This window comes from Pleurodeles waltl, chromosome 7, assembly GCF_031143425.1.
Source record: "Pleurodeles waltl isolate 20211129_DDA chromosome 7, aPleWal1.hap1.20221129, whole genome shotgun sequence".
Lineage (NCBI taxonomy): Eukaryota > Metazoa > Chordata > Amphibia > Caudata > Salamandridae > Pleurodeles > Pleurodeles waltl.
This window is the reverse complement of record NC_090446.1, coordinates 1,090,744,947-1,090,771,043: the sequence shown is the minus strand read 5'-3', so window position 1 is coordinate 1,090,771,043 and position 26,097 is coordinate 1,090,744,947.

The following is a 26,097-nucleotide window of genomic DNA, read 5'->3' as shown; positions in this document are numbered from 1 at the left end:
AGCCTGACTGCTCATGCCAAGCTACCAGAGGGTGGCCACAGGATAATCTTGGATCGTGTGTGACTTACCCTGACTAGAGTGAGGGTTTTTGCTTGGACAGGGGGTAACCTGACTGCCAACCAAAAACCCCATTTCTAACATTGGTGATCAGCGGTGAGGATACGACTTGTATTTGTGCAGTGACATACAGTAGCTAAGTATTTCACTACCTACCCACAGTTGAAGGTCAACTTGATTTTTATCTCTTTTTGCAAATTCATTTTTTCCTGACAATTTTCAAAAACTAAATCCTCACTCAACATGTCTCTGACTGGGTCTCAGACAGGAGACTTTGACCTAGTCCGGTTGGATGCATATACGGTCAAACAACTAAGAGGATTCTGCAGGGCAATGAGGGTACCCAGCCAAGGGGCCTCCAAAAAGGAGGACTTTCAAGTGGCACTGAGAGCCTGGGCAGAAACCCATTTAGAAGAGGATGATGAGGAAGAGGAGCCAGAAAGTGGCCCCTCAGAGGAGTTTTCACTATCTGTGGATGGTGTTACCACTGCAATTGTGCCCCCTTCCAGACCAGGGAGCAGTGTCTCTGTGCAAAGCCTGACCGCAGAGGAAAGGAGAGAGGAAAGGGAGTTCCAATTGCAAATGGCAAAACTGAAAATTGAGGCTCAACAGGAGGAAAGAAGGGCAGAAAGAGAAGCCAAGCAAGCTGAGGCTGAAAGAGCAGCCAAACAGGTTGAAGCTGAAAGAGCTGAAGCTGCAGCTGAGAGAGCCTTAGCTGAAAATAAACTGTTATTGGCTCATGAACTGAGTCTCAAGGAGCTGGATCTCAAGGCAAAGCAGTCTGAATCCAGCAATAACGGTGGCAGCATACTGACAGGACCTGCTGGAGAAAAGAAGGTTCGTATACCCAAAAATGTGGTGCCCAGTTTTGTGGTGAGAGATGACATAGATAAATGGTTAGCTGCTTATGAAGTTGCACTAAGGGCTCATGAGGTTCCTGAAGGGCAATGTGGGTAGCTATGTGGGGTTATGTACCGCCATTGGGGAGGGACACACTCCTCACATTGGATCAACCTGATCAAAACACATACCCACTTCAGAAAGCCACTTTACTTGCCAAGTTTGGGCTGACCCCTGAGGGATACCGTCAGAGGTTCAGGGACAGCACCAAACAAACCACACAAACATGGGTAGATTTCTTTGACTTCTCCAGTAAGGCACTGAATGGATGGGTGCGGGGCAACAAAGTAGATGATTATAAAGGTTTATATGACTTGATTCTGAGAGAGCATATGCTTAATACTACTTATACAGAGTTGCACCAGCACTTAGTGGATAGCAAGCTGACTGATCCCAGGAAGCTTGCTGAGGAGGCGGACCTCTGGGTTAGCACCAGAGTGTCCAAGAAGGTACCTGGGGGGGACTCCCACAAAGGTGGTCAGGGTTCCCAACAGAAGAAAGAGGGGGGAGATAAACTTACAGATAAGGAACTCTCCAAAGGCCCCCAAAAGAAATCCCAGGGAGGGGGTGGCAACCCTTCCTTTTCCAGATTTGGGAAGAAGCCAGGGACATATGACAGGTCAGGAAAATCCAACCCCAAATGCATGGAGTGTTACCACTATGGTCACTATAAAGGCGACCCCCAGTGCTCCAAGAGAGCACCGTCCACTACCGGACAGACACCTGGGTTGACTAGTGTAGCGCTCGGGGGAGGGTGAGATGGACCCAGATAGCTTTGGGGAACAGGTAGAGATTTCCCTAGTGTCCCTGGGAGAAGGAGAAATGGTGCCCAAAGCCCACATGCCCCAAAATACTTCCAAGTACAGGCAGTGGGTCACCATTGATGGGCAGAGGATGGAGGCTCTGCGTGACACAGGAGCCAGTATGACTACTATCAAGAGTCAGCTGGTGTCAACAGAGCAGATAGTCCCTAATACATTCCACCAGGTCATAGTCGCTGACAATCGTGAGAGTCACCTACCGGTGGCTCTGGTTCCCTTTGAATGGGGGGGGTCTCTGGTACACTGAAAGTAGCTGTGAGTCCTGCCATGCCTGTAGATTGTCTGTTAGGCAATGATCTTGAGCATACTGCCTGGAAGGAGGTGGAGCTCAGGTCTCACCTGGAGATGTTAGGGTTACCTGAGTGGGTCTGCATGACCACACAGTCCATGGCTGACCGAGAGGGAAGTCAAGGGCGTCTGGAGCCTGGAACGATGGCCCAGAGAGCTGCCAAGAGGAGGGACAAGGGGCGCGGGAAACCAGCCCCAGAAGTTCCCGCAGTGGCTGACGGGGCTCCTGAGGAGGAGGCTCCCGAGCCAACTGGGGAAGACATTGCCACCCTAGGTGACTTACCTGAGCTTGCTGGCTGGCAAGTTCAGGGTGGATCCACCAGGGAGGAATTCTGCAAGGCGCAGAAAGAATGTCCCACTCTAGAAGGTCTGAGGAAACAAGCCTCAAACCAGGCGGCAGGTGAAGCCTCTGGCGATCACCACCTATATTGGGAGAATGATCTCCTCTACAGTAAGCCTAATGTTCCGTCCTTTGGGGCAGCACGTACGCTGGTGGTCCCCCAGTGTTACCGAACCTTCCTACTGGGTCTGGCTCACGACATTCCCCTGGCAGGACATTTGGGGCAAGGCAAGACATTTAACAGGCTTGTCACCCACTTTTATAGGCCCAGAATGAGGACAAACTCAGATAAGTTCTGCAGATCTTGTCCTACCTGCCAGGCCAGTGGTAAAGCAGGAAAAAGGGTTAAAAAAAACCTGATTCCACTTCCTGTCGTTGGCACCCCCTTTGAAAGGGTGGGCATCGACATTGTTGGTCCATTGGACCCCAAAACTGCCTTAGGCAACAGATTCATCCTGGTTTTGGTGGACCATGCCACCCGTTACCCAGAGGCAATCTCTCTGAGGACCATAAATGCACCGGTGGTGACCAGACCTCTGATGGGGATATTTACCCGTGTGGGATTCCCCAAGGAGATAGTGTCTGACAGAGGCACTAACTTCATGTCTGCATACATGAAGTCTCTGTGGGACGCGTGTGGTGTAACCTACAAGTTCACCACACCCTATCACCCCCAGTCTAATGGTCTTGTGGAGAGATTCAACATGACCTTGAAAGGCATGATTGGTGGCCTCCCTGAGGCCATGAGGCGTAAGTGGGACGTCCTCTTACCACGCCTTCTCTTTGCTTACAGAGAGGTCCTGGGCTGGGAGGGTGGAGGGCCTGCTCTCACACAAAGGACTGCCACACCCCCTACTGGGACCCTGGCAGACAGGATTGAACTGAAAGGGGACCTGGTGCACTTCTTAGCCACTCTTTGAAGTCTCCCCCACTTCAAAGGCACATTTGGGTATAAAACAGGGCCTCTGCCCTACCTCATCAGACACTTGCTGGAGAAGAAACCTGAACCAGAAACTACATCCTGCCAAGAAGAACTGCCTGGCTGCTCAAAGGACTCACCTGTCTGCTTTCTACAAAGGACAGCTGCCTTGCTGTTGGCCTGCTGCCTTGCTGAACTCTTGTCTGGCTGTGAAAGTGCTCTCCAAGGGCTTGGATAGAGCTTGCCTCCTGTTCCCTGAAGTCTCAGGACCAAAAAGACTTCTCTTTTTCACTTGGACGCTCCGTGCGCTGAAAATTTCGACGCACAGCTTGTTCCGCGGCGAGAAAAACGCCACACACCGACGCTGATCGACGCGACGCCTTCGGGATGACTGGAAATCCGACGCACGGCTTCGCAAGGACAACGCCGCCCGATCTCTAGAGGAGAAATCGACGCGACGCCTGCCGTGAGATCGTAATTTCGACGCGCAGCCCCGCAGAACGACGCGCAGCCGGAAAACAAGCAGGAAAATCCACGCACAGACCCGGGACATCTGGTAATCCCCGCGATCCACAGAAAGAGACTGTCCACGTGCCGGAAAACGACACACGACTCCCCCGCGTGGAAAATAACGACGCAAGTCCGTGTGTGCTAGGGAGAAATCGACGCACACACCCTTTTTCCATGCACCTCTTCTTTTGTGGCTCTCTGAGGAGATTTTTCCACTCCAAACCAGGTACTTGTGCTTGAAAGAGACTTTGTTTATATTCTAAAGACTTAAGACACTTTGGGGGTGATTCTAATTCTGGCGGGCGGCGGAGGCCGCCCGCCAGAATTCCGCCCCCATAATACCGCTCCGCGGTCAAAAGACCGCGGAGGGTATTATGAGTTTTTCCCTGGGCTGGCGAGCGGTCTCCAAAAGACCGCCCGCCAGCCCAGGGAAAAACTCCCTTCCCACGAGGATGCCGGCTCGTAATCGAGCCGGCGGAGTGGGAAGGTGCGACGGGTGCAGTAGCACCTGTCGCGTATTTCAGTGTCTGCAAGGCAGACACTGAAATACCTTGCGGGGCCCTCTTACGGGGGCCCCTGCCGTGCCCATGCCATTGGCATGGGCACGGCAGGGGCCCCCAGGGGCCCCGCGACCCCCCCTACCGCCATCCTGTTCATGGCAGCTTTCCCGCCATGAACAGGATGGCAGTAGGGGGGGTCAGAATCCCCCATGGCGGCGCAGCAAGCTGCGCCGCCATGGGGGATTCTGAGGGCAGCGGTAAACCGGCGGGAGACCGCCGGTTTACCCTTTCTGACCGCGGCCAAAGCGCCGCGGTCAGAATGCCCTGCGGGGCACCGCCGGCCTGTCGGCGGTGCTCCCGCCGACCCTCGCCCCGGCGGTCTTCGACCGCCGGGGTTAGAATCAGCCCCTTTATATCCCTTTTCAGTGATATCTCTACAATTTCACATTGCGACTGTATTCTTTTTGACCTACAATTATCCTGATAAATATTATATATTTTTCTAAACACTGTGTGGTGTATTTTTGTGGTGTTATATGGTGGTATTGTATGATTTATTGCACAAATACTTTACACATTGTCTTCTAAGTTAAGCCTGACTGCTCGTGCCAAGCTACCAGAGGGTGGGCACAGGATAATCTTGGATCGTGTGTGACTTACCCTGACTAGAGTGAGGGTTTTTGCTTGGACAGGGGGTAACCTGACTGCCAACCAAAAACCCCATTTCTAACAAGTCTGAAAAACAACTGAGAACGAATGTGCCTGAAACATTTTGAGTAATGATTGCAACAGAAAGTAGAGTGTGGCGGAAGTAGATTAGAAGTGATTTGAAATAAACGTATTCTACATTTTATGTATGTTCTCTATTCTCTATTGGTTTATCAGCTAAATCCTTTATTAGGGTCGAGCGCAAAGGGCTCTGTCCCTGGTTTAATCTCTCTATGGGCTTTTAACTGCGCCCGTCAGTTTGGTTGGTTCGTGTGCTTGCCTTTTACAATTCGCTTAATTTCATTAGTGAAAGGCATGCATATGTCATGCCTTTTCTGGTGTTTAGCCATCCTCGAGCACACCAGCCAACTACTGAAAAGATATGAGGCTCCATGTTTTCTGTATGGTTTCTGGGCTACTTTTTCTCCTTATTTTGCAGGCAGTGCGATCTCCCTGGGCAGTAGTCATGTGCTTTGCATGACATCGACCCTGTTACATGGCTAATTGTACTTTTGCTGGTTACATGGCTTATTGCACTTTTTCTGGTTACATGTATAATTGCACTTTTGCAGATACATATCACTGCAAGGGAACTTCTGTTTCCTTTTGAGTGTCTCCATCACGCTTCATTGGGGCAGTGGGCTCACTTATGTGAAACTGTTTTACTTTTCAATTTATGTGGCAAGAAAATTCCAGTTAGGAGGTTACAACGTGAATAGCTCTAACTTGAGCAAACGCGAGACCCGTTGCATTGCAAATGATTGTTAGCTCATGTGTTGCTTTGGCCACTATAGGTTTCAGCTGACTATTGTTTAGGTTGATCAATCCAAACGTTATAGATTGAAGTAAATTTAAATCCCTTCCCATTATTGATATCCTTTGAAAGCCTGCCAAGCAGATTATTACATTTTACAGAGATTTCGTATCATGAAAAAAAGAAAGATAAAGGGGCATATTTATACTCCGTTTGCGCCGGAATTGCGTCGTTTTTTTTGACGCAATTTCGACGCAAAACTAACTCCATATTTATACTTTGGCGTTAGACGCGTCTAGCGCCAAAGTCCATGGAGTTTGCGTAATTTTTTAGCGTGGACACCTACTTTGCGTTAATGAGATGCAAGGTAGGCGTTCCCGTCTAAAAAATTGACTCCGAGGCATGTGCGTCGGATTTATACTCCCAGGCAAAATTCACGCCCGGGAGTGGGCGGGTCAAAAAAAATGACGTATGGCCGCTTTTGCGCCGTTTTTTAGTGCCTGCAAAAGGCAGGCGTTAAGGGACCTGTGGGCTCTGAAGGAGCCCAGAGGTGCCCTCCCATGCCCCCAGGAACCCCCCCTGTCACCCATGCCCACCCCAGGAGGACACCCAAGGATGGAGGGACCCATCCCAGGGACATTAAGGTAAGTTCAGGTAAGTGTTTTTTTTTTTTTTTTTTTGGGGCATAGGTGGGCCTGATTTGTGCCACCCTACATGCCACTATGCCCAATGACCATGCCCAGGGGACAGAAGTCCCCTGGGCATGGCCATTGGGCAAGGGGGCATGACTCCTGTCTTTGCTAAGACAGGAGTCATTTCTATGGGGGTTGGGAGTGGAAAAAAATGGCGCAAATCGGGTTGAGGCGAAAAAATTGCCTCAACCTGACTTGCCCCGCCTCAACCTAACTTGCCCCATTACTTGACGCCCAAGCCCCATATCCCCCTACGCCGGCGCTGCCCGGTCTACGTCGTTTTTTTCCACGCACACCAGGCAGCGCCGGCGGCTAACGCCGGCTAACGTCATTGATTAAATACGGCGCCCGCATGGCGCTTCAGAACGGCGTTAGCCGGCGCTAATTTTTTTGACGCAAAACTGCGTTAGCGCAGTTTTGCGTCAAAAAGTATAAATATGGCCCAAAATGAGTTAGTAGTAATTCAGTGATGATTTAGCTCTATCTGTATTGCGATCCACCTCCCAGCTTCATCATGTGTAAATTTAACAATAATTGCTGAAATCTTGTGAGCTGAGGCAATTCCCATCATGCTGTATGGCAACCAACTCTGGTTTTTCTCTTTTTGTTTCTTAATATGAATCCCATGAAACAATTTTAGAGTAGGTTTAAGCTCTCCTTTCAATGCTAGGAATACTCTTATTTTTTTTTTATTATTAATTCCACAGTCAAAATTACCATAATCTCCTGTATTAAAATACTAATAATTTACTTTGACGATTGAACTTATTTCAGTATTACAAAATTAATTCAGGAAATTGGTAATTTTCTTAATGATCCCCTTTATTTCCTTCCCCACCCACACCAGCCATCAGCCCCCACTTTTGTCTTTCCCAGTAGGTTGCTATCTACCGAGCACCCCACACGAAAAATATAAGGCTATGTATTTCACCAATACTGTACTGGAGGGCCAGATTATTCCATGCCCTGTTCCACATATTCTTTCTGCATTGTTACACCCTTTATGACATCATTGAAATGGAGTCTTATACAAGCATTTTTTGGAACATAGAATATCACAAATCCATTTTTTGTACCTTCAATTTACCTCTTCACTGCTTTATTTTGACCATAGACTACTGCCTTTTTATTATTTCTGATAGAATTTTCTGATCAAACACAATATTATGAATAACCTACAGCACTTTTAGTGTAGCAGGTGGTCTGTGTGAGCCACTCATCTGAGTTCCAGGCATTCCAATGGGGCGATGACACCACTCCTGGTGAGGACTATTGTGGCCGCAATGAAGAGCACAGTTTTGGGAAGAGAAAAACAGAAAATACCGGCTTCTGCTTTGTGGACTGCAGAATCGGACTGCTGGACTCTGGACTGCGTGTCGTGTTGGGCGTCAAGACGTCTGATTTCTCAAATACTGGTTCCTTAGTTTTTAGTATTCTGGGCTGCAAAATAATTACTTCATTAATACATTGAAGTTGCATAAGCTATTGCAAAACTGTCAGTTATTGTTTTTGATTTTGATTTGATTTTCAGTGCTGTACAATCATCACAAACTTACCACGCAGCATGCCAGATGCCAGTGCTTCTTTCTGCAGTGAGAGTGGATTTCTATAAGGCTGAACAAGTCTTCTCCTCTTTTTACAATACTCTCAGAGTCTCTGAAGTAATGTCCAAACTCATAAACAATCAACTTGGCAAAAGGTTTTTTTTGTGTTCTGACGTGATCTCTTACCAATCATAGTTTTGATAAATTTTCTCTATTTCCGACCCCCTAATTCTCAGAGGAGATCTTGTTACAGGAAATAAGTCTTTCGTTAATGTCTGTTAGGTGGTATCTTGGATTGCTACCCAAATGATAAATCACGCTAGTTCTTATTGTCATAAATTATTCAAAAGATAGAGCTTTGTTTTGTTTCATTTAAGTGATTAATCTTTCTTTACCTTGAAATGAGGTCACTTTCTTGAAAATTTCAGAAGAACTAAAACTTTTTACCTATCTTATTTTCTCTCTTTTAAAGAAAATACATGATTGTAGGCAGAAGACAGAAGAGGGTAGCTGGGGCTCTTCAGGAAGCTGACAGAAGGTGAGAATCACCAGAACGAGACTGGAGGATGTCCGGAGGACGAGAAATGCTGGAACTTGACTGGAAGATGGTCGGAGAACGAGAGACACTGGAATTTGACTGGAGGCAGGATGGAGTATAAGGAACCTAATTTGCACTGGAACTCCACTGGAAGCAGGCATGCTGGAGGACAAGGTACTTAACTTGACTGGAACCAGGTGAGCAGAGCAATAGGGACAAAGCCAAGCAAGGCCTCAGACTCACAAGCATCGTTAAAGAAGCAAATGTGCACGTGTGCTTTTTGGCAGTTGATTGCTTGTTAAGGAAATGAGCAATTATCCTCCTGATTGTGGCACATGTTCAATACAGATCAGATTGTGAAGAGCACATGTTTTGGTAGTTACAGTTGGAGCAGGTGAGAAGGCATTTGGTTGCTTGTTAAGGAAATGAGCAATTAGTCTCCTGATTGTGACACATGTTCAATACAGATCACATTGTGAAGAGCACATGTTTTGGCAGTTAGAGTTGGTACATGTTTAGCAGGTGGAATGCAATGTGTATAATCAACAAGCATTGGTTATAATAAATTAGACATTTAACAAGCATTGGTTATTGCAAACTTGAAATTCAAGAATGTAATGAATATACCCAAATACTTCTGAACGTTGCAAGCAACAGCACCTTACTGTCATTGTGCTCCTGGGTGTGCTAGTGTACCCACAACAGCAGGTAGATTAAGCATTGCCTGAGCTCTTTCTGATGTATACAAATATATCTTGTTTCCCACTGCCACTTAAAGATTTCATATGTCATGTAAGAGAATACTTGAAAATAAATGTATTTTCAAGTTTAAATTCCTTCTTTCTTACTATATGCTTACTATATTACTGCGCCATTCTGCAGAATTCCGTGAGTGTCCAAATTCAGCATGTTTGTGCTGCTCACACCAATTTTTAACATTAGGAGTTTTTTCAGTGCTGTACAATCATCACAAACTTACCACGCAGCATGCCAGATGCCAGTGCTTCTTTCTGCAGTGAGAGTGGATTTCTACTTGAGCAGCCGCTTTCTCAATGCGAATGCTTGCGACCTGCTGTGACCGCCCGCATTGAGAAATCTTGCTGGGAAGCAATTGAATACTCTTTTTTCCCACTGCAATTGCCAAATCATTGTTGGTGTGCCGCAGGCGTAAAATCCTCTTTCACACGGCGATTGGTTGCTTTTTTCTGGAATCCATGTCTGCCAGTGGAAAGCAGAGTGAGCAAAACTCTGTTAACTCTGCCGGTGGAGTGGAGTCTATCGCCCACCCCTAATTTTGAATCTCCTGAAGGGAGGACTGTGTTTGCTTTTGAGGTGATGTACCTCGAACACAGTCATTAATATTATTTTCTTTTTTTGTAGAACTGAGGCCTCCGACATTGAATCTAGGGCAAGACTCACACTGTACTTAACAAGACTGGGTCTCTCCCCTGTGGTTGTACATGTCTTTCTAGGACTTTTATCTGACTAATTACTCCTTTATTTGAGAGTACTGGACTCCTCTTACTTGGAATACCTATAGCTGTGCCTATTTATCAGCTTCCTGTCTGTTGGGATGCCTTGGAGTGTTGTTCTCTTTCATTTTTCAAATGACTGATAAGTCTGCATTTTTAGAAAAAATAGTCATATTTTCTCTTGAGTCACTTGTTTCGGGGCTTTGAACTTCCCTTGTCACATTTTGGATTGATACTTGAGTGACATGGTGGATTTCTTTGTAAGCTTCCTCCATGTTTCTGCTTTCAGATTCCACCTATTTTTAAATTGCTTCTGATCTTTTTTTCTGCCTATTTTCAGAGCTATATGGCATCATTTGTGTACCTTCTATCTCATTTATAATGTTTCTGTTAAAGCCACTTCCTGCTTTATTGGTATCCGAATAATGCTGTTTGGCTGCAGCACTCATCTTTCATGTTTTGTTTGGCCAGGCTGTTTTCTTCTTGCTCACTAATAATTTTTTCACAGGGTAGACCAGGCCCTTTGTTCTAAGTTTTGCTTTAGGGTTTGAAAGTGCATAAAACTGACAGTTATTGGAATTAATTCCCAGGCTATGGATTTTTAGAGATAGTTCCCGGAGGTAGCAAAACTCCTTCTCTTCTGCAGTCTCAACCCCGTCCCATCTGCAAAAAATTAAAAACTGCTTCCTAGCTCCCTGACCTACACACTTTGCTGTTGGATGTTGGTTATAGGGGCTGGAGGAGTAGCTACAAGCTTTGGCTGTGTTACTTTGCTGGTATTTGATACATTCATGTTGAAGTCTTATTGTTCCTTTCCAGGCCCATTGGATTCCAGACCTTTCTGGTCAACATTGATACCAATGTTGGTTTACTCTACTGGTATCGGTGTATTTGGGTTACCTTGGAAAACATATGGTGTAAAGGGGCACTGGCAGTGGTCTACTACCACAGCTAATTGAATTATCGGGTGCTCTCTGGGATGCAGCCTCTCAGAATCTGTTTCTCTGTCATGAGTTGGCAACCATGCAGGTTAGGGGTATGGCTTAATCAGGCTGGTGTGCATTTTCCTCAATTACCGAGGCCCTTGTTGAGACATCATTTGTGACAAAGTAATCTCTGAACACATTTAGATGGGCAGTGCTAGTAAGAGGGGCACTATAAGAGATTAGGCAACAAGCATAGAAGAAAAAGGGTAAAACATTGTTCCATATCATAAATAGAATTGCTCTAGGTCAGTCATGGTCACCCTGTTAATTGGCCAAAGATTTCTCTCTTTGCCCTGTTATCCCACCCGGTGTAGCTGTCTATATTTGCCTCACTTCTCTCCCTCATAACCACACCATTTCATGGTTGAATGTAGAAATACATTCAACACCATATCCTGAAAAACAAAGCAGCCAAATGAAAGGACAAACAATAGTTCCTTCTGCTTAACTGTACTCAAACAGCACTGATGAGAGCTAACTCAGTGAGAGACTGTGAGGCAGGTGGCAATAAACTCATATTTCTTGGCCAAACAAATGCAACACTAGGCTGCATAGTAATGGGTTTCAATTGCAAAGATTTTACTGTCTATGCTTTTAAAATGGAAGGACTCTATAGGTGAACTCATACTTGCCATTAAAATGATCAGTTGCTGTAGAAAGAAATGGCCTATACCTAATTGAATGAGGTTGTCAACAAGGAATAAAGAAGGAAGGCTGACCTAAAGCAACCAGGATAAAAATAAAAAGCTTTTCCCTAGAACTGGAAAATTATCTAATGAAGCTAATAACACCACAACATCCCTGAAAAGCTTCTCTGAAAATCAGTTGTTTCTGAAGTTTAACAAATAATCTAGATCTGTCATAATTCCTACTATTCTATCAGGGGTTGTATATGAGTATCTTGATTACTAAAATACAAAGATTATTTTGAGCAATACTTCTTCCAAACCATTGGAATGCTACCACATCCCTATATTGACAGTTTAGCGACCACAAAAGAATAACCTGATTAAGATCCCCAGCATCTACTCTGCTGTATCAAAACTTTGTTCCAAAATCCTCTTGCACAATAATATACATGTGGCCAAACATTATTGAAACAGGATACATCATAGCAAGATATGGATTAAATAGTCTCAATAGCAAAGGTAAGGCAGAAGTGAAGTGGCATTGTTAAACAAAAACTCCATTTGGTGTACACCAATAAAATCAGCTTTTGGGGGTCATTATGACCCTGGCGGAAGGCGGAGAACCAGCGGTAGGACCGCCAACAGGCTGGCGGTCTTACTTTGTGGAATTATGACCATGGCAGTTACCGCCATGGTCATCCGACGGTTCTCCGTTCCGCCCGCCGGGCTGGAGACCTGGGTCTCCAGCCCGGCGGCTGTCACTATACCGCCGGCGGTATTTTGACCCGGCTTACCGCCGTGGATTTCCAGCGGTTTGAACCGCCATGAAATCCATGGCGGTAAGCACTATCAGTGCCAGGGAATTCCTTCCCTGGCACTGATAGGGGTCTCCCCACCCCCACCACGACTCCCTCCCCTACTCCCCCACCACCCGACCCAACCACCAAAAGGTGGCAGGGCCCCCCTCCCCACCCGACCCCCAACATCACTTCACCCATACCCACACGACATGCACGCAGGCACCATCTACACACTTACACGCACACACACTGACATACATGCCTACATCCACACACACAGTCAGACACGCACACCCACATTCAAACATACACGCACACATCCATACAGACATACCCACAGACATACCCGCACTCATTCCCATACACACAACACCCCCGCAAGCATACACACACTCACACACCCCCTCTACATACACACACGCACACCATGTCAGCTCCGCCAACACCACACCGCCAACAGAACACCTCCAGGGCGAATCACAGGACGTGATTCGCTGGGCGGTGTTCTGTTGGCGTGGCGGTGGAGGTGGAGCAACCTCCATTTCCCCGCCTCCCGCCAGTATGGCTGTTGGCGGCTCTCCGTCCGAAAAAGGACGGAGAGCAGCCAATGGTCCTAATAGGCCGAGCAACAAACCGCCACCACTAGCGGTCTTCCGCACGGCGGTCCATCGGCGGTCTTTAAAAAAGACCGCCGAGGTCAAAATTACCCCCTTTGTCTCTACCTTTCATTGCCTTGATGGAAGAAGTTACCTGTATTTCTCTTTACCTCACCCCATTATCATTCTTCATCAGACTGCAGAAGAAAACACATGGGGGGTTATTCTAACTTTGGAGGAGGTGTTAATCCGTCCCAAAAGTGACGGAAAAGTGACGGATTTACCACCAGCCGTATTACGAGTCCATTATATCCTATGGAACTCGTAATACGGCTGGTGGTATATCCGTCACTTTACCGTCACTTTTGGGACGGATTAACACTCCTCCAAAGTTAGAATAACCCCCATGGCTTCCTAATGGACTTGGGTCAACTAAAAGGATCTTCCTGTCATTCTTAAATCCACCTTTCTAATGAACAACTGAGTAAACTCAATCTGAAACCTATGCATAAAAAGGTGCCGTACCTGGTCTTATCATTGCTAAGAAAACTACACTTATTAGGGATGATCCCATGCCGGTTTACTGGCCTGACCACTTTAAAATTCCTTTTTCATTTAACTAAAACAATGATATAAAGCAATGGAAACTTGCATAAATGTGACTAGAAACATAAACCATTTAGGCCCTCATTACAAACCAACGTACAGCCACGGTGGCGGATTTCCATTCACCATATGATGACACACACACACCAATCCGACAGCCACATACACAAATCCGCCAGACCAAAGGTCAGTGATAAAGTGGCAGTCCCAAAACCCATACCGTTACGACAACAAAACAATGCCCATCACATTATGATCCACTAATCACCACAACAGACATTCAATGCCAGTAAACCATTGGCGGTACATACCGCCGTACTCAGAATGGACACCCACATACAAAACAACACCACATTCGCCAATACCAAAAACACACACCTGACACCCATACACACACCACACTCATTCACCCCCAGCACTATAAAATACACACCCATATCAGCCACAACCCTTTAAAAACAACAATTACTGTCAGGAGACTGAGAAAAAGATAACAGAGACAACTAGACACAAACGCCACATACACCCATACACCCCTCACGCACTCCACATCACACACCCCACCACATACCCTCAACAACACACATCACACAACACCCATGGCACTTGTTTTGCTTTTCTAATGACCTAGCTGAAAACAATCTCTGGAATGCACAAAATATATGCTCCCTTATCATGCTAGGGCTCGGTGAGATCAAAATACGAAAAACACAGCTTGGTCTACCATGTGGAAAAACACAGCTCATCTGCAATGTCTCAACTGCAATTTCAAATACCACGATAAAACCCATAGGCACCTACACTGAATAAAGAATGTAATATTTAATGCCACGTTAAAGCCAATAGGCAGCTAACCTAAATACAAAATGTAATGTCTAATGCCACGTTAAAGCCAGTAGGCAGCTAAACTGAATACAACATGTTATGTGCTACTGGTGAACATTGAACAACTAATATGAGCAGTGGTGAAACACAAAGTCAGTGGTCAAACACAATTAATGGCATAGCATATCCACCCTCTGACCAATGACTTTTGTTTACTTTTACCTCATTTAAAAAAAAAAAAAAAAAAAAAAAATAATTCAAACATTATAAGCAAATCAGATTTGAATGATAAAAGCAATGACTGTAAAGCAATGGAAGTGGATTAACGTATTGATCTCATAACCTTTAAAATCAGATACACCTCCAATGAAAAGACTAAAACTTATATACTCTGATTGGGATAAAAACTGATTGAATAGTGTCTCCAAAATAGCAAGCTGATGTAGCATGAGTTCTACTCATGTAAAGGTACACCTGAAAGGTTTGCTATAATTTAAGTGAAAGTCAGGTTTCCACACGAAATACAGACAGTTAACTGGCAATGTTGCTTAGTTCCAGTGGAAGAATGTAATCAAACAAGTTGCAATGGTACTCTGTATTGATCCCATGTAGAACTTGAACTGAAGGTGCCAGTTGCGCAAAATGGATCCATGGGGTTTGTACTTTAATCAATCAGGTTCAGGTTGGGGGTTCGGTCCCTCCCCCGACTCCACATGCAAACACCCAAAGGGAGACCACACAGCACACTTGTGGTCAGTGGCGAGTCGTAGTAGGATCTGCAAAAGAAAAAAGTATGACTTTTCTAGCAAATAACATTTGTCATCTGAAATGTGCCCTCCTTTCTTTTTTCCTTGTTTTATAATCAGCAGGACATTATTGGGGCCCTTTGTTCTAGAGGGTCATTTGAGGATTCAACCCACACCTTAGCACTGAGGTTTTTATCTACTGCACTACAGCTTCCCTTTCCTTGCACTGTCAGAAGGGCTGGGACAGACTCCTTTCTTACCAAACCTCCATTCACTGCACTTATGACAAGTTGGGCAATTCTGTCTCCAATCTGTATGAATAAATCTGATTCTCTTCTAGTTATCAGAATAACTTGCATTTCTCCTTGATAATCTGCAGCAATCACTCCCCCTAAAACCTGATCAATGTGCTATATCTGTCTTGGTAACTTTCCTCTCCCCAACTGATCTTTGACTGTTTGTGGGACAGATCTATGTTGTGTGTGCTAACAAATAGGACATTGCAAAATCACAGTTTTTATCAAATCTAATGGAATGTGCATCTCTCTAATCTCTGCCCACTTGTAAGTGGCTTTTTCTCCCAGATGTCCACATTTCTGGTGCGCCCACTTAGTCATCCCCACCAAGACAGAATTCTGGGTTGACACTTCTGTCTTTGCACTTTTCTCTTTAACATTTGCAAGGGAATTGAACCAGCGTTCTAATGAGTCAATGGGACAGTGAGCATCCATGATTATGCTCTGTTTTAACATTTCAAATGGTGCACTCAATTTCACTAGCGACTCTTTTTCCTGTGGTACCTTCTGCACTCTCTCCTCATCCTGCAAAGGGGCTTGTTACACCTGTTCATGTAGGGCTGTAGCACCTGTAGGTCCTACTTGAGCCCTGTTTTGTATGTACCGGATCCATAATATGATACTAGACTCTTGTGCCTGTCCTATACTGTGAGATTTAGGCGAACTCATCACCCACTGCATGATTTATATTTCAGGTTTCAGAATTACATTATCATTTAATGTCATTTGCTCAGTATTCACTAGAGCCCAATAACAAGTCAAAAACTGTTTTTCAAAAGAAGTACAGCACTCCACAAAGTCAGATAGTTTTCTAATCCAAAGCTCCAAGGGCACCCTTGTCCTCCCCTGTTTCTGCCACATACCCATGGTGGCAAATTGTTCCTGATTTACATGTAAATCAGTGTTTCCCTCTTGCACTGTGCACAAATCTAAAGTCTGTTGAATTATTTCATTTGCCAAATCAAAAGCACGCATCTGCTTCTCACTCCATTCAAACTCATGTTTTTTCCTAGTTACTTTGTACCAAAGTGTTAAGACTTTACTCAGATGAGGGCTATACTGTTTTCAAAAATCAAACAAGCTTGTGAAACTCGGTGTCTCTTGCTTAGTGCAAATAGTAAGAAACTCTAAAATCTTTTGTTTTACCTGTGACAACATCCGTCTATTTTCTGGATTCCACTGAATTCCCAGAAACTGCACATTTTGCGACAGTACCTCTGCCTTGTCTGAATTAATTTTACACATCATACATTGCAAAAGCGGCATGAATATAACATGGTCAACTTCGTGCTCAGTGTAATCTTTTAAGGAATGCACTCCAACTCCTGCCACAAACTGTGGGCTGCTCTGTGCACGGAGATCTATGCTCTGCTCATGAGACTCACACTGGCCCCCACCTTTTTTAACCTCCTCATTACTGGAATGGGAAAAGCCAGATTCCCCTGCAACAACTTTGTAGATTTCAGTTTTATCTTGCAACAATTTCTTCTGGCTAATTTGCTCAGGTAAATTCTTATTTTCATGTTCTAACTGCTTACATCTCTTGTGCATTTTTCTGTAAGCAGACAAAAGTATCCAAACCCTTCTATCAAGAACAAAAGGAACATCATTTCTTTCAAAAAGCACATTTTCTATGTATGAAAACACTTTTGCTTTATCCAAGCACTCATCCCAAGACTTAGAAAGTCCTGATCAACAAGAAAACATGTTTCTCACAGCACCATAAGGCAGTTTAACTTCACATGCATTTCCAAACATGGTCTGCTGTGCTTCCTTTAAATATCTAAACAACAAAAAAAAACAATTACACTTATAAATCGTGCACCTCCAATCTCCACTCCCAGACTGCCGACTCAACGAAATGTTTTGCTTTCCTAAGGACCGAGCTGAAAACAATCTCTGGAATGCACTTCTTAGTTTAAAGAAGACATTTACTATTACTTCACCACGATGTTCCTGAGAGAAGAGATTTGTAGGTTGGAGGCACACGTTTAAAAGTAGTCACAGCAATGAAAAGAAAATATATCAAAGTACTTCTCAATTGCAATGTACACAGCAAATATATGTGATTATATTATAGCATACCTTCAAAGCAAAGAATAAAAGTCAAAATTCATCACCGTAGGGCCTATCACTGCTCTTTATCTTTCTTATTCCTGCAAGTTGATGACTCCTGTTCAACTGCAAGAAAGAGATTTTCCACCCATACGGGAGGTCTGGCAGCTGACATCCGCTCCTGATGGAAGTCTTGGAAAATTCCCCTTGCTGCTGCCCAGGGACACCCCTTATAATGAAAAAGCCTGCTAACAGGCCCTTTCCTCTAATAGTGAAAACATGCTGGCTACTGTAGATCAGAGTGGGAAAAGAACAAGCGCTTGAGAGTGGCCAAGTCTCCAAAGCTCGCTCCTTCCATAGGTTGGGTGGAGGGGAAAAAAACACAAAATATACTCTCCCTTATCACGCTAGGGCTCGGTGAGAACAAAATACGAAAAACACAGCTTGGTCTACCATGTGGAAAAACACAGCTCATCTGCAAAGTCTCAACTGCAATGTTTAACACCACGATAAAGCCCACAAGTAGCTAAACTGAATACAGAATGTTATATCTAATGCCACATTAAAGCCAATAGGCAGCTAAACTGAATACAACATGTAATGTGCTACTGGTGAACATTGAACAACTAATATGCACAGTGGTGAAACACAAAGTCAGTGGTCAAACACAATTAATGGCATAAAGGCACCCCTGTTTCACTGAGGAGTTAAGGGTCATGGTGGAGGAAATTGTCAGGGTAGAACCACAGCTCCCTGGAGCACAGGTATAGCAGATATCTATAGCAATGGAGATGGAACTTTGGCAGAGAATCGTGGACAGGGTCAACGCCATGGAACAGCACCCAAGAACAAGGTACAACATCAGGAAGAGGTGGAACAACCTACAGGGTAAGGTACATTCCATTGCAGCAAGGCACCAGCTCGGCATACAGAGGACTGGCAGTGGACCCCTACCTCCTCTCCCACAGCTCATAGAATGAGAGGAGGAAGTCCTGGCATTACTGCGTCCTGAGGGACTCGCTGGAGTAGCCAGAGGACTGGACACTGGTAAGTAAATATTTACTACTTATCACCCCCCCATACCTGCATGCCATCACACCCCCACCCTCACTCCGATCACTCCACTCCATCTCTCACACTGCACCAACACATATGACTAACCACAATGTCCAGCCCTGCATGCCCTACCGATGCATGGACAGTCCTCCCAGCCCTGCATGGAAACCCATCACTAAAGCATATACAGCATAGGAAAACTAACCATCCCACAATTCATCACCATACACAAGCAAAAGCTGGCATGGCAACACCAACCATTGAGGGGAAGCTACAGAAGTACAAATTTTATACACTTGAAACATAATACATCATTTACATCCCCACAGGTACCCCAGTCAATGTCAGTGGAGAGGAGAGGAGTTGCCACCACTATCCAGTCCCCCAACAGAAGAGGCCCCCAATGATGACAGTAACTCTGGACTTCTGGATCTGGATGACCTACCTGGCCCTTCAGGGACCACTGGTCAGCCGGTCACCCAAACCCACTCACAGACCACCACAGAGACTCCCCCATCAGGAACCAACACCACAGCACCCACCCAGTGTACCCACCCCTCTGTCCCCATGACACATCAATCAGCAGTGTGCCCACCTGTCCAGAGACCTTAGGCCACACCTCACCCCCAAGACAATCAGGGACCTGGGTCAGTGGCAGTGGGGACCCATTCCAAGGGACAGAGGCACAGGCCAACAGGGACACTGGGAGGACGGCTGTGCACCAAGGGGAGGACAGGGGCAGGGAACCAACTCTCCAGGAGGTACTCTCTGAGATCCTGGGAGCCTACCAACATTCCCAGGACACAATGGGCCAGATCCTTGACAATGTGCAGGAGAATAGGCGGCTGCAGGAGGGACAGTATCAGGGGATCAGGGAGGACTTGCAGGCCATCAACATCACCCTGATCTCCAGAGCAGGGGTGCTGGCAGACATGGCCAACATCATGATGGATGCAACAGCACACCAGTGGGCCCCTACCACTAGCCAGCCAACTGAACAGCCCTCCACTTCAGCTGCCGCTAGTGGCCAGGAGGCCCCACCACAGGACCCATAGGCCACCATCACCCCTGCCCTGCAAAGGTGAACCACCCTGCAAACGTTCCCTGCGAACCAGACAGAAGCCAGAGACACTTGCCAAGACCACCGCCAGGAAATGAGACTCTGCTGATTGTCCCCCTTGTGTCCCATTCAGTCACCTTGTCCACCTTGAACTGCCATTGCTCCCCTCCCCATGTCCCCTTTGACACTGCACCTGTGCTACAAACAGACTGGAACAATACCCTGAACTTTCCTCCATCATCATCCCGTTCCATTGCACTTTCCCCTCAATTTCTTAGCACTACAATAAACACCCTTTGATAAAACTCGACTACTAGTATTTCATGTATTGCAAATTTGTATTGATTGAAACAGCCACATCCATTGCAAATGAACTGTACATAGTGAGAGCACAAAATGAATGACTTGCTGCTGGCTGTTGTGATCACATCATGACATTGTTGTCATATCACCAACATCTGTAAAATTATAATCCATAGGTGACAGTAAGTAGAGGTAACAAGTGAGTAGTGCCAGCATGCCAGTGCCACACAGAATACATCGATAATCATAGAAATGTGAAGTTGCACTGTCTCACCTGTGTGTCATTGGAAGTACTGGCGGATCACTAATGTTCTGTTGTACACATCCTCATCCTCTGCCTCCTCATCCTCACTGCCTTCAGGGTCCACTGCCGCCATAGGGGCATCTCCAGTCTCCTCCTCCTGCAGAAAAGGTACATGCCATCGGAGGGCCAGGTTGTGCAACATGCAGCATGCCACTACTATCTGGCAGACCTTCTCGGGGTGAGTAGCACAAGGATCCACCTTTCAGATGGAGGCACCTTCACCTGGCCTTCAGGAGGCCGAAGGTCCTCTCAAGTATCCTTCTGGTTCGCCCATCTGCCTCATTATAATCTTCTTCAGCCCTTATCCTGGCATACCTCACAGGGGGCAGCAGCCATGATGGGTTTGGGTAGCCAGAGTCACCTGCAAGTATTGAGGGACAACATTTAGCCACACTGTCCTATTTGGCTAACAGTACAGGCATACACCAACATACACTGTGAGGGGACCAAGACTCACCTACAAGCCACACCCTGTGCCTCTGTAGTTGGGCTATCACATTTGTGATGCTGCCATTCCGCAGGACAAAGGCATCATGCAAAGACTCTGGATATATAGCATTGACGTGGGAGATGTACTAGTCTGCCAGGCACACCACCTGCACATTCATGGAGTGGAAACCTGTTGATTCTGGTGGGGGGGGCAAACACAATATGTGTACCATCAATCCACCCAATAATATTGGGGATATGTCCCATTGCATAGAATCCAGCCTTCACACTGTGCCAAATCTTCCACCTGGGGGAAAGCTATGTAGCTGCACATGTGCTTTACCAGGGCGGACAAGACTCTTGCCAGCACGATTGAGAACATTGGCTGTGACATTCCTGCTGCCACGCCCACTGTCACTTGGAAATAACCTGTTGCCAGCAAATGGAGTACTGATAGAACCTGCACAAGAGGGGGGATCCCAGTCAGATGACTGATAGCTGAGATCAGGTAAGGCTCCAACTGGGCACACAGCTCTGTGATTGTGGTCCTGTCCAATCTATAGGTGAGTATTATGTGCCTGTCCTCCATTGTGGCTAATACCACCAGGGGTCTGTGCACGGGGTATGTCTCCATCTCCTATTCATCCACAGCAGTATAAATCTAAGGGACCCAGAGTGAGTAGGCTGTCACATTTTGAACAACTATACCACAACAGCAGTCCACATCTTGCAAACTTGTTTTGGGACAGAGTCATGTAAAAGTATGTGCCTTTTTATCCTGTGACGCAGAAATTTTTGATAAGCTGGTTCACCCCCACCTTAAATGGTGACCTCCTGTTCTGTGTGGAAGGACCAGTGGAAGTGAGGTAATTCCACCGAAGTTGTGCACCGTGGTGGTAGGCGGTTGTGAACTGCCATGCAATTCCACATCGGATTATATTGGGCCCTAAGGGGTACAGTGGCCAATGGGGATCTACGCCGGCAGTGACGGTGTACACCGCCGTGGACGTGACTGCCATTTTCTATGTCAATCCTCACTTGTTTCCTCACCTTCCACAGGAGAAGACCTATACTGCATGTGCTGCTGTGACCTGTGACTGGAACCTACCATGACCCGTGTGACTGGGGAATGGGCCCCAGCCTTCACTTCTGAGAAGTTAGAGTGACTGGTGGATGGGATCCTACTCCAGTATGGACTGCTGTATGGGCCTCCAGACCAACAGGCGAGTACACTGTAGGAACGATGCATGTGGCATGAATGCATGGAGTTGTGTGTGAAGACATCGTGTAAGGGTGGGTGACGGGTGGGGGATTGTCTGTTGGCTGTGTACATGTTGTGAGCTGGCCTATATGTGTTGCAATGGTAATGGGATCGGGTAAGGTGAGCCATGTGTTTTGACAGGCTGGACTGTTTGTTTAATTGAGTTGTCTTGTCTGTATCACCTCTGCAGGTCAGCGCCCATCAAAAAAAGCGATTATGGTGTGCCATTGCCAAGGACGTGTGGACCCTGTGGATCTATGGCAGGCGTAGCACCCACTGTTGGAAATGGTGGGAGGACCTGAGCCTCCGGGCACAGAAGACCGCAGAGACCCAGCTGGGGATGACCTCCCAACGAGAAAGGGGTGCCCGTTGGACCCTGACCCACCTCATGGCCCGCATACTGGCGGTGGCCTACCCTGAGCTGGATGGGCGCTTGAGGGAATCACAGCAGCCACAAGGGGGTGAGTACAGTGGGTATCATTACAACTTATGGGTGGTGGGGTGGTATCCAGGTGGTGGTTGTGTGTTAGTGGGTGCCCCTAAGGCCAGGCCAGACATAGCAGTGTAGGTCCTCAGAAGGGTAATGGTTGCATGGCAAATACAGGTAACCTAGCTTGTTAGTATTCACTTCTAAGCAGGGCTGTGTGGGTCCCAGGTTAGCTTCAGTTGGCGGTGTGTACCCCTCCTCATGCCTTGGTGACTAACCATTTCACTGGTAGTGCAATGTATAGTGCATAGGCCTGCTCTTTGTGTGAGGGTGTTGTGTATGCCAACTGTGGTGTTGGTGCAGTCATTGACCCAGTGTATCCTTTGTCTCTCTCCCACCTTTCTTGTTTTGTCATCCTGTCCTTGTGTGCATTAGCATCATCTGGCGGAGGAGCAGAGGCACAGGCAACAGAGGGAGCTGCATCCCACAGGACCCTGGAGGCAGATCCACTGAGAGAACAAGTGGGACGGAGGGTGAGGGAAGCACATTGGCGGAAACTGGAGGGGAGAACACAGACTCTGATACCTCCTCCAATGGGAGCTCCCTGGTGGTAGCGGACACCTCTGTGACCACCCCAGCTGCTAGTACAGCCACCAACCCCTGTACCAGCACTGCCCTCCCAGGAGCCCCTCAACAGGTTGCCCATGCTCACCCGCCCACCCAGGAGGGTGGGCATCCCCTTCACCCCACGCACCTCAAGCCCTGCCCCAGTGAGCCCTGCTGCCCTGAGTGAAGAGGCTATTGACCTCCAGAGATCCATCTCTGTATGGCAGTCAACCATTGTGAACGCCATCCAGGGGATGGCATCCCAGATGCAGCAATGCTGTGCATTCCTGGAGGGCATTCATGGCAGTTTGGCAGCCCAAGAGAGATCGATTCAGCCTCTGGTCTCCTCTCTGATGGTAGCCATTGACCCTGTTTCTACCGCCCCCCCAAATTCCACTTCCCAGTACCAATCTCCTCAACTCCAACCCATTCCAAGCACACAGACAGACGAGCATGCACACAAGGCATCACACAAGAGTGGCACAGGCAAACACAAGCACCACACTCCATCACACAGGCACTCCCACAAACACTATACCATTGCAACAACATCCACACCCTCCTCCTCCTCCTCACCTCCCACCCAGTTACGTCCACACTCACACCTGCATGCACTACATCAATATCCACTACCAGCATCACCACACCCAGCAGAACACACACCTCACCGGCAGACACCTCTACAACAGCCATTCACGTGTCCCCTTTGTCCTTTCCCACCATGTCTGTGCTCCCCAAAGGACACAAACGCAAGCAATCAGACACCCAACAACCATCCACCTCACATCAGCATACAGCCCCTGCACCCATATCCAGCAGACTTACCCCTCCAACAACCACTTACTCATCCCCCCTCCCATTACTCCTCCCTCCTCCCACCCCAATGTCCCTAAGAAGTTTTTTCTTGCCCAACTCGACCTCTTCCCCCCCGTCCTGCATGCATGGGCATGGTTCCAAGGACACAGCCCAGCACCGCAGCCAAACAGTCCATGGGGACAGTGGTGGCACCACCTACCCGTGCTGGTAAGGATGCCAGACCTATGACACTGAATGTGAAGGAGCCAGCACCACCAGGGATGAAAGGAAAGACTCCTGCACCAGCTGTGGGGAAGAGGATGGGGCTGCACCAGCTGTGGAGAAGGGGAAGGGGCCTGCCCCATCTGTGGCGAAGGGGAAGGAGCTTGCACCGCCAGGCAGAGAGGGAAAGAGACCATCCACCCCTGCTAGGAAGGGTAGGGGTTCCCCGACCCATGGACAGGAGATGAGGCACACTATGCCAGCGGAAGCTGTCAGGCACTCACTGTCACCACCACCAGCTGTCACGGGGCCCCCACCGCAAGCTGTGGATGTGCAGCCATCAGTGAGTGCAGGGGCTGCCCAGGAGTCACCTCCAACAAACATCACCATGTAGCCATCAGTGAGTGCAGGGGCTTCCCAGGAGCCTCCTCAAACCATCACATCATGCCTGGTGGATGCCATGCAGTCCACCCTCCAGGGGCTTCTGTACGGGCTGCCCCCTCCAGAACCAGTGGGAAAGACACCCACTCCAGAAACTGTTGCCTTGCACTCCCCAAAACAAAGCAATGGGCATGTCCCCCCCCCCCAGAACGAGTGGGAAAGACACCCACTCCAGAGACTGTGGTCTTGTACCCCCCAGGACAAAGCAATTGGCTTTCTGCCCTCTCCAGAACCAGTGGGAAAGACACCCACTCCAGAGACTGTAGCCTTGCACTTCCCAGGACAAAGTAATGGGCATGGTGCTCCCTCCAGTACCAGTGAGCTTGTTCTCAAATCCGGCTGAGGTGTCCCCCTGTGGTGTACTATCCGGATAAGGTCAGGACTCGGGTTGAACCTTAGTCTGTGCCCTGTGGCCACGTGGGCCCTTTGAACTTTGGATTGGGCAGTGTCCCTTTGTGTACATGTGTATATATTTGTTTCTTTGACAAATCAAATTATTAATTTTAATGTTGATCTGATTATGTTCACTTTTGTCAATTCCCATTGTCCTTGCATTATTCTGCCTTTTTTCGGGGACAAATTGATTTCAGTGTGCAGCTGGTTGTGTGTATGGCCTGTGTGTGTAGGGTGCGTGTCACTCTTGTTTTCCTCCCACCCTCCCTTGTGTGATAGGCGGCTGTTCTCACCTTTGTCATCTTCATCAGGGTTGGTGTTCCAGGTGGAGCAAAATGTAGAATATCACTGGGAAAACTTGCAGTTCGGGTCCATGGCTTCGTGGTCCTTCCCTATGTCTCCAATGGTGAGTCCTTTCACTTCTGTGCTGTTTCCGCCAGGCTTTTGTTGGAGTTGGTACCGCCCCGGAAAGGTGGTGGTTTACTCCATCTTAATATGGTAGGCGGTAGTTTGTCTTCCACCTGGCTGTTGGCGGCTACCACCGTAGTGGCTGTTGTTTCTGCCGTTGCAGTTGGTGTGGTACATTGACTGTCTATGGGAGTTATCACCGCCATGGTCATAATTTGGCGGAACTTACCGCCAGCCTGTTGGCGGTATTACCGCCACTTTATCACCCACCACCAACTTCGTAATGAGGGCTTTAGTCTCTCATTACACGTTGGGCGAATAAGCTTGGCATCAGAAATGAGTTTTAGGGCCAGATGTATCATTCAGTACAATAACGATTACCAAATTACGATTTTTTGCAAATCGCAATTAAGTAACCGCTATTGGAATGTATAAAACTCTAGAAGCTTCATATAGCGATTCTCAAAGGCTCGCAAATGGACCTACGTCATTAATATTCATGAGGTAGGTCGCAATTTGTTAGCCATTGTGAATGGCTACAATCACAGGGATGATGGCCTGCTGGGCTCAGCAATTTTTTTTTTTTAATGCAGCCTGTTTTCCTGAAAAGTGAGAAGTGTTCTTTTCATTTTTTGAGAGTAGGCAGTGTTCCTATGTTTTCAAATGCATTCACAAAGGGGAAGGGGGACTATTGGAGACCCCTTCCTCTTTGCGAATGGGTTACAAACAATTTGAAATTGGAGGTAACTGCAATTGTTTTGCAACCACATTCACGGTCACCAAACAAACATACATACCTCTGCGATTGGG